Here is a 9725-nt window from a genome sequence, read left to right as displayed (position 1 = left end):
CTGACGTGCTTCGGCCCACGCCTTAACTTGATCGAGTGTTTGGCGAGGGAGCCTCGCCTGTTTCTCCAACTGGGCATCAATGAACCCTAGTGAAATATTGTTTACTGCACTTGCCCCGGCTTGGGTAACCGGGGGTAGTGTTCGTAAAATTTGTATAACCGCCGGTGTTCCCCCCAGTGGCTGGGGTTGTGGTTACCGGGGTTTCCTGGTCACTTACTGGCCTTGGGACCGGAGTAACGTTAACCATTTCTTCAGAAATTTTGAAAAAACTGAGAATTAGTTCTAGCTTTTATGCACGGATGGCGCCAATGAAGAAACACTAATTGACCCCGGGCAGATTACGGATAATATGGGGGTTAAATAGATATTTCCCACGAGGGTTAGGTCCGGCAAAGAAGGATGTTCTTCAGATGACCTGCAAAACAAACACCGTGAGCTCGTCACTGAGAAGGGGGGTTTCCTCCTTGTGACCACCCTCCGGCGTGAGAATCAGACTAGATTGCTCTGAATATAAGTGTATATTGAGAGACATAGCTAGTGAAGGTAAAATACCAGATGATCCTACCGTTCCAAGGTGTTGGAGTATTTATAGCCGAAGGTAGGTTTCCAAGCAGGTACAGCCAGCTGTAGAATATTCCTGTTCAACCAACTATGGGCTACGCACGTGCCATGCTGGTTGGTGGGTAGGCAGCGGCTGATAGTGACCAGGCCGGCTGTGTACTATTCCTTTTCCACCAACTGCAGGCTATGTGCGTGCCACGACAAGGGTTGGTGAGTAGGCAGCGGCTAATAGTGACAAACAGTACTAGAGCATGCTCCTCGTACTGTTTGTTGGTGAGCTGTCACCCTGTGATTGGTTCATGAGCTGCTTTGGTCAGATCTTGTCTATTTTGTCCATACCTTGGCAGGTATAGTACAAAAGATCTTCCAGAAGCATACAGAATGGCTCATTTGGGCGGGAGTATTCCCGCCTTGCTCATTCCTTCAGGTGATACTGAATTATTGAGTTAGTGCCTTGTGCGTGTAGCCTTGCTATTAGTGCGGGTAGCCTTCCCTGATGGCTTGTATCCGCAGCTGCGGGGACAGGCGGGATACTTCACCATTGGGAGGCTTTCCCTGCAGGAACAGCTGACGTACTGCGCGTAAGGTCTTCATCTCTGAGCATGGTGGGTCCTGCGGAACCAGTTGGTCCTTGCGCAAACGTCCCTCTTCAAGGTGAGTCTTGCGGGTCCAACTGGGCTCTGCTGGGACTTACCTCTTCAGAAACATACACATAATTTAGCATTGTCTCACCGCCTACCTTGTCTAGTTTCAAAAGGTCTTGCCTTTTGTTCACTTACTAGGAGTAGCCTATCGTATTGTGGCATGTCAGGTTGTGACCAATGACTAATCAAGACATGTACCCTCGTTCTCGCTTTCTATTGGTTAATCTTCTTGTGTCCCGGACTTATGCCTTAAGCCTTTAAGTTAAATAATATTTAAGTGTGGATATTTGTTTTCGTGACTTGGACTTCCGTTCCCTGGCAGGAGAGACAAGTCATTTTACATCAGTGTTATCGTGACTGAACATGGGGCATGTTATCATGACCGTGACATGGATCCTTTTTTTAGGATGTTGTTAGACTGTGACACGAGTTCCCTTAACATGGTGTTACGGTAACTAAGATATGATGATATAAGTTTATCTGGTGTAAACATGGATATCGAGATCTAACCCCTTCAACATTTGTTTATTCATTCAAATATTAATTAAGAATACTTATGTGAGGCATAATTGTGGCACTAAGTTTTCAAGAGTTAATCATCATTTCACTTGGTGGATACGGAATTCAGCAATGCTTTACGGGAACTATATATAAATACTCATCAAGTTGACCTTTTTTCACATGTTTATATCTTTTCTCATTAATATGAACATGAAACTTGATCAACAAAAAAGTAAACAATAATCGTGTTGGTAAATATTTATGAGGTGCATTTAACCTTTAGACCATTTCTTATACAGATTTTATATTCTTTAAGAATCTCGATATTAAGTGAACTTCAACGATAATCAGTAGACGTTAATCAAGTTTATTTTTTTAAAATGTTTTTGAAGCATATAATAACAAACAAAGAAAGTGTCTAAACCATTGTTTTTAGAGGTGATAATGCGCAATTTATGTGTTAAATAAAATTTGTAGAGTGCATAAATTCAATATTAAGATAAGATAGTTTATATTTCAATCTAAATCATGTGTCATATATACACCATCCAAATTGTGATAAGATGCCATCTGAAAAAGACAATATTCCAACCCATTTAAAAACTATTGGAAATGAATATAACAAAACAAAATAAATTTCTTTATATCGTGTTTAACGTATACGTTTCATACTTGATACGTCTTTGTGGTGGCCTCCACAACTCGGTATATCTTTTGAATGTTCGGTGCAAATGATAAAAAACCGGCACACAAGAAACTGCGTGGAACACAACATTCTGTCCTCAACATATTCGTGAATTCACACTATGACAATAACTACATATTAAAACAAAGTCACAAAGAAAGCACAACCCATAAAGTCACAAAGATCAGGTATCAAGATGACCTTTTATTTTAGGCTTATTCTAAAACTAAAAACAATATTGTTGTGATTTATACAAGGCCGGCCTATCACCTAAAAAATCAAGAGCTTTAAATTTACTTATATAAAAAGTATTACATCACTTTTATGTAATTGACTGAATTACAAATTTGATCCTTTAAACATATGCAATTTATGGATCATGCTCTTTAAAATTTTTATTTGTAGGCGGTGTTCTTTACATATCATGTTTGTTTGATTTTCATCCTTTTGACTAACTGGCACCCAAAAACTCCGTTAAGTCTTGACATGTGAAGGCATTTAAATCTTTTTACGCATACTATTTAAGTATTTATAATTAATAAACAAATTAAATATATTATTAGAAAAAAGATACTAAATAAAATATGTTGCACAAATATCCCACTAAATCTTGGCATGTTTGGATTTAACTGAGTTTTTGGATAACAGTTAGTCAAAATGATGAAAATCAAACAAACATGACATGTAAAGGACACCGTCCGCAAATAAACTTTTTAAAGAACATGGTCCATAAATCGCATATATTTAAATGGCAAAATTTGTAATTATGTCTATGTAATTACTACTTTTTTTCTTTTCTTTTAGAAAACGACAACTCATTAACTCACACATTCTCGAACTATACTATTAAATTACATTTACAGGGCTTGAAACTATTTAGAAAAACAAATACTTATCCAACATAATGATAACGCTAAGCTAAAACCTGTTACTAGTTAGTTGTTGTAAAAAGGTAAACGGTGGCATCAAAACTGACTGCCCGTCTAGATATACACCATCTAGATATAAAAGATTACAAGTTGCATAGTCAAAGGAAAAGTCAAAATCAAAATCAAGAAATAGCACAAAGTAGATGGCTCCGGAAATTTGACATTGAGGGGCCAATAATATTTGAAAAATATACTCATGTTGTATATAAAATTCGAAGTTATCAACTCCTTTAATTATGCAAACTACCAATTGGAAGCATTCCAATTTCCAAATAATGGTTCGATAGGAGATAAAAGATGATGTCTACTTTTTATATGTCACATGTAATTATATGATTGTATTATATTGTACACTATGTTATACGGTACAAATGTACAATGCTATAATATAGGTGAACAAGATATCCAACCAGGTATTGGACTCATATAATTAAATTCTTCTTTCATATTCGTTACACGCCATATAACTGGTTTTATATTTGCCAGGATTACATTTTCTTTGAATAACAACCTATACACACATTTTACTCTACTCGAACGGGAATTAGGCCTGTAAATGAACCGAACGAACACGAATACAGACATGTTCATGTTCATTCATTTAACTTTAAAATAATACAAACGCGAACACTTAATCAGACAAATATTTGTATTCATGTTTGCTCGTTTATAAAACAAACATGTTTGTGGCCGTTTATATTTGTTCATTTAAAATATAAAGCAACATAACACGGACATAAAAGAACATCATTGAACAAAATAAACGAGCAAAAATGAACATATATGAACAAACATAAACAAACATCAGTGACACAAACGAACATACACAAAACATTAAGTAGATTACTCAAATCAAAGTTTCATAAAAAATGAACATAAACGGACATACATGAACGAGCATAAATGAAGGAACGAAACATGCATTCATGTTCATCAGTTTAATTAAATGATCACAAACTTTTTGGTTGGGTTTGTTCATTTATTAAATGAACAAACCTTAACAAACTTCCATCCAAATAGTTCATAAACAGTTCATAGAACGTTCAGCTTGTTTACATGCGAGACTAAAACCCTCAGATTCAAAAAGGGGGGCTCCTTATAAGCTATTGCAAACCAAAATACCATTGGACAAAATGCCTTTTATTAATATGTCTGGTTTACAGTTTTTTTATCTTTCATCATTTTCCAATTGTCTTTCGATTATTTTGTTTTAGCTTCGTATAAAATCCTAATTCACTTTTATATCTTATTGAATTCAATGTACATTTAATGCTTTGCATATATGGAAAAGGGAAAAGTTAGGTTGAGTTTGATTTTACACATTCAACTAAACATTTTATGCTAATCTATAAAAGGGGCCCTAGCTAATTTGAGTGGTACTGGATTTAGTTGACTTGTACTTTTATACCCACTCTCTTTTTTTTTCATTCTAGTTGCGTTGCCCGCGCAATGCAGTGGGATATGCACACAAACATGACATCGGATGTGTAACCGGTGTTATCGTATATGTATGTGCGTGACTTCACAATAGTACGCGTGTAACCTGACAATAGTATGCTCGTATTGCGTCACTGAAATCTTAACTGGTGTTAGTAAGCACGTCACACAACGACTGTACGCGCGCAATCAGGGTGTCGGTGCGCACGTAACGCTACATTAAAGTCGTATTGACCTGCAACCCGTTTCGCTTGACACTGTTCTAACCCGAAATTCATTATGACTTGACCCATTTCAACCCAAACTCGTGCCAACCAAACCAAATTAACCTATTTTGTATCGACTCATTCCAACCTTAACGTTTTAGACACATGACCCAAACGGCCGAAGCCGCCCAATTCGTTGGCCGGTCTTTAATGGTAATCACGTAACACGTTAAGTTTTAAAATGAAAAAAAAATATAGCAATATCATACTCAAATTAAAGAAAAATAAAATACTCGTTTTTATGGTATAATGTATTTAAAAATATATTAGCTTGTGAAAAAGTTATAAACTTTTAAACGTTGTCTGGGTAGTTAGTTTAAAATAAGGGGTATATACGTAACTATTATATAAATTAACAAAATGTGATTAAAGTTAAAGGACCATATTTATAATTATTTTTTAATAAATTAAAAATCAACCGTAACATGAATTTGAATTTGCTAAAAGGCAAAATTATCAAAAGATAAAATTGCCCCTAAAATGTCTTAATCTTATGCATTGAAGATTGTACCTAAAGCAATGAATTTGATACCTCTTAAAAATTAAGAGGTCTCTTACTCATGCTTTATATATAGTATAAATATGTATTTGATTTATTGCTAACAGAAAAGTTTCAACACAATGTTGTTTACATTCTTTGTATTGCAGCATCAAATTTAATGTAATATATTTCTTTTATACCCAAACAACTTGTCAGCATAATTTTGTGCAATCAAATGATGCAAATGGCTCACCAAAAATTTTAATCAATCAACAAACCTAAATGCTTGAGTTAGCTTTGAATTTATTTATTTTATTTGTTGGTGGATCATATAATTATACAAAGAAAGTTTATGTAGGTACACGCAAAACAAATTTAAACCATTTAACTTTTATCAATGTTTAAAGTTTTTAATTATTCTATTTCTTACATATATGCATGATTTATCCACGTTAAAAAACTATCTAACTGTTTTCTTCACCTGTTACATAAATATGTGTAGGTTATATACATAATCAACCTAATATTTTCAAATCCTTTTTTGAATTTATAAGTGATAAATGAGGAGCAACAAGTATTACATGCATACAAGTCTCTTATATTTAAACGTTTTTAGATTGAAAATATGAATATTTAATTTTGATTTGGGAATGGGTATTCTTATAAATATTCATAATACATGTTGTTATGCACAACCCCTATAAGGGTGAGAGAGGTTGTTTACTCGATGACCCCAGATAGCTAGGCGGGTAAGCAAGTAGGCCAGGGAACGGTGTCCCCTTGAATAAAGTAGCATGAGTGAGGTTGGGAACTCGGTCTAGTATCGCATAGTAATGGTCATGAGGATGATTTTCTTTATTTTTTTAATAGAAAAAACACCTTATAGATATCCTATATTTTCATAAACTTAAACCACACTCACCTCTACACTCTATTCTTCTCTATATACTTTCAAATCATTTAAAAATAAATAAATGGTCCTCCCGGTCCAAATGATATTGGGTTACCATCGAAGGTGAACTTTTATTTTCTACACGTAACATATTCAAAAAACAAAAATTAAGGGAAAGCAAAAGTGTTAAATCATATTATTTGACATAAACACATCACTATTGTGTTTTGTGTGATTTCGTTCTAAATAATATTAAAAAAGTCATGGTGAGTTACCACAAAATTATCGGTGTTAGTGTTGCTCGATTCAATTTTGTCCAGCAATTGATATTAGAACGGATGACGTTAATTGAAGACCTAAAGAGAAAATCTACCGTCGAAGGGTGCCCCTTTCCAGTTAAGTCCGACAATCACAACAAATATTATTTCAATATATTGCTTTCTTATTTGTAATCATTACCCGACCCGGGTCCGGGTTCGGGCTCGGGCTCGGATATTTTATCAATAAAGTTCCGTATTTGTTTAATATTTCTATTATTTTTCTTTTTATATAATTGATTATAACTATGAGACATGTACAAAAACAACCCTCAACCAACTTTAATTCACTTTTGCATCCAACATCATAGATGAAGGACCAACTTGCAATATAACAAAATATTTTTCCCTCTTTCCCCTTACCACCATCACCAGACCCCCCCCCCCCCCCCACTCCCAACCATTTCTTGAACCATAATTTACGGACCAAATCACGTAATTGACGTAATCAAATCATTGGCAACCTAAAACACGCGTCTACCGAAAATCTATACATGGCAATTGATTAACAAGGACAACTAATTGATTCGTAATCGCGATTATAACAAACCGCGACCTAAATTGTTCCTAAAACACTATATAAACATGTTCACAATTCAATTCAACTCGTCCACACCACCCTCGTAACAAGCCGAAGCAAAACCCTAACTCAATTTTACTAAACAAAGCCGTCAATACCCGTTTTGAGATCAAGACAGAGCCAAGTGTGGTTGTTCTTCGTTCCCCATCAATCCATCATCATAATAGGTAATTAAAATATGCTTTGAGATCGGTTTTAGCCCATAAACATTAACCCTAAATCAATTTTAACAAACCTTAAACGTTTGTCAAAACCGAACCTCTAAGTCTCACGAAACCCGGTTTTTATAGTTTTATTTTTTTCTAAAATCCTTTTTAATCAAAATTTTGCATTTACTATATATAATACAATATTAAATAAACATTACTTTGATAAACAGAACCACTTTAAATTGTTCATAATAAATTTTCTTTTAAACCTCCACGTTAATGTATATGTATTACATAATATTTTACTTATTTATCAATAAGTAATATTAATTTTATTTATAAAAAATAATTAATAATAATGATAATAATACTAATAACAATAACCAGTATTTATGATAATTCCACTTACTTAAAACCCAATCGAATCTCAAACCCATTGTAATCATTGTTAATTATTATTTATATTTAATTAATATTATATATAACAACTAGGAATTTTTGTCGGTGAATCTCGAGGAGCTTGACCGTTTTCATCCTAGTTTTTTTATTATCTCATCATCACTTAATCCACTTGTTAAGGTAAGTAAATTCACATCCACCCTTTTTACCGTTTTACAATTTTTGGGGGCGTTATGCGTTCACAATCAAACTTATTGTATATTTTCACTACTATTCCTATATATGAGTGAATTGAAATTGCTCGATTAGTTGATACGTGTGAATGTGATATGTGTTTGCTTTTGTTGTGGTAGTTGGTATCTCATCCTCATCCTCAATAGCATGATCATACGCCGTCGAAATAACTCGTTATCAATATGATTCGGGTGGAAATACAACTTTTACTTATTGTTATACTAGTTGTGGTGTTTTACAATTATCGCATGGAATTGTCTTTTTTTTAATATTATATATACACAATATTGTGATTCACTTGCTCAACTTTATGTTGACAAATATATATATTTTCACGCATGACGCAAGTAGCTTTATTGGATGATCAAGTATTGAAGTTTAGATGATACCTTAGGTTTCCATAATGAATGAAGAAACACATTTATTTTTTAAGTTTATTTATGTTTTTGAATATAATTTGTAATGGTATTACTTATGAGACAATGTTTGTATCTTTGAAATTTAATATATGAATGAATAATTTAGATATTGACACGTGTATTTTACCTAGTGTCTTATGAGCTATGATACAATATTGTCGCGCTCCGGCATGTTCCGTCGTAGGTCGGGGTGTGACACAAGGAGTTGGTCAAAATGAAGAGAGAGGAAAGAGAAAATTAGAGAGAGCAGAGAGAAATCAATGACTCGGTCATCCATTTTATTTTAGCATTATGGATGCTCTTAATGCCCAAAATTTATAGATACATTATTAATTAATGAGGGTCGTCTCTGAGATAGACATATCTTAGCCGTCGCTAAATGCCTATTACGGAAAGGGGCCAAGAGTTTTTAAGGAAAAAATATATATTAAAAATGCTAGGTGAGTGAAGAAACACTAAACTAATCCCGGAGGGGTTTATCTTGGTTTCTCAATTAAGGATGGATTATGATTGTATCGTTATGAGTTGTGACAGCTTCAACCTACAAAACAGAACACCGTGAGCTTATTACGAGAAAGGGAATTCGGGGGGGGGGGGGGGGGCATATTGTAACCACCATCCAACGTGAGAATCAGTATGGTAAGTAATAAAGTAATTCTTTATAGAGGATAGGGTTGCCGATCCCTTTACCTTTGATTCTCCTTAAGTATATATAGTCGAAGGGAAGGAGAAGGATTGTGCCAGCTGTGCCTCTCAATGGAACATTTCCAATCTTATGGTTGAACATGATACTGATTCATGATTGGTCGGACAGTTAGCGTACAGATATATCCGTTGCAGACAGATACAACGCTGGCCTTCTCTGATTGGCCCAGCGTGCAGTCGTGGGCATGGTGGGAATCTCGACCTGTGATTGGTTAGTTTCACTGTCAGGCGTGGTCCTTCAAGTCCCGGATCAATAATCAAACACGAATTAAACGACAAACTTCCGTTTATATTAATAAGAAAATATAACTGCAAAAATTGCTTACAAACCTCAAACCCTAACTAGGTTGGATACTTGATGAACCGTAACTCGGTTACATCTTGTTTACCCTCTATAATGCCTAACCATAACTCGGTTTATATAGACTAGCTTAACTTGTTAGTCAAGACATTACCAAATATAATAAATACTAATTGTAACCTCACAAACTCATTACAAATATTGAATCCCACGGGTCCAATAAGT

Source organism: Bidens hawaiensis, unplaced genomic scaffold (genome assembly GCF_021521415.1).
Source record: "Bidens hawaiensis isolate Kalapana, Puna unplaced genomic scaffold, B.hawaiensis_p1.1 tig00022146_1, whole genome shotgun sequence".
Taxonomy (NCBI): domain Eukaryota; kingdom Viridiplantae; phylum Streptophyta; class Magnoliopsida; order Asterales; family Asteraceae; genus Bidens; species Bidens hawaiensis.
The sequence above is the reverse complement of the archived record's forward strand: the minus strand, read 5'-3'. Positions refer to the sequence as shown.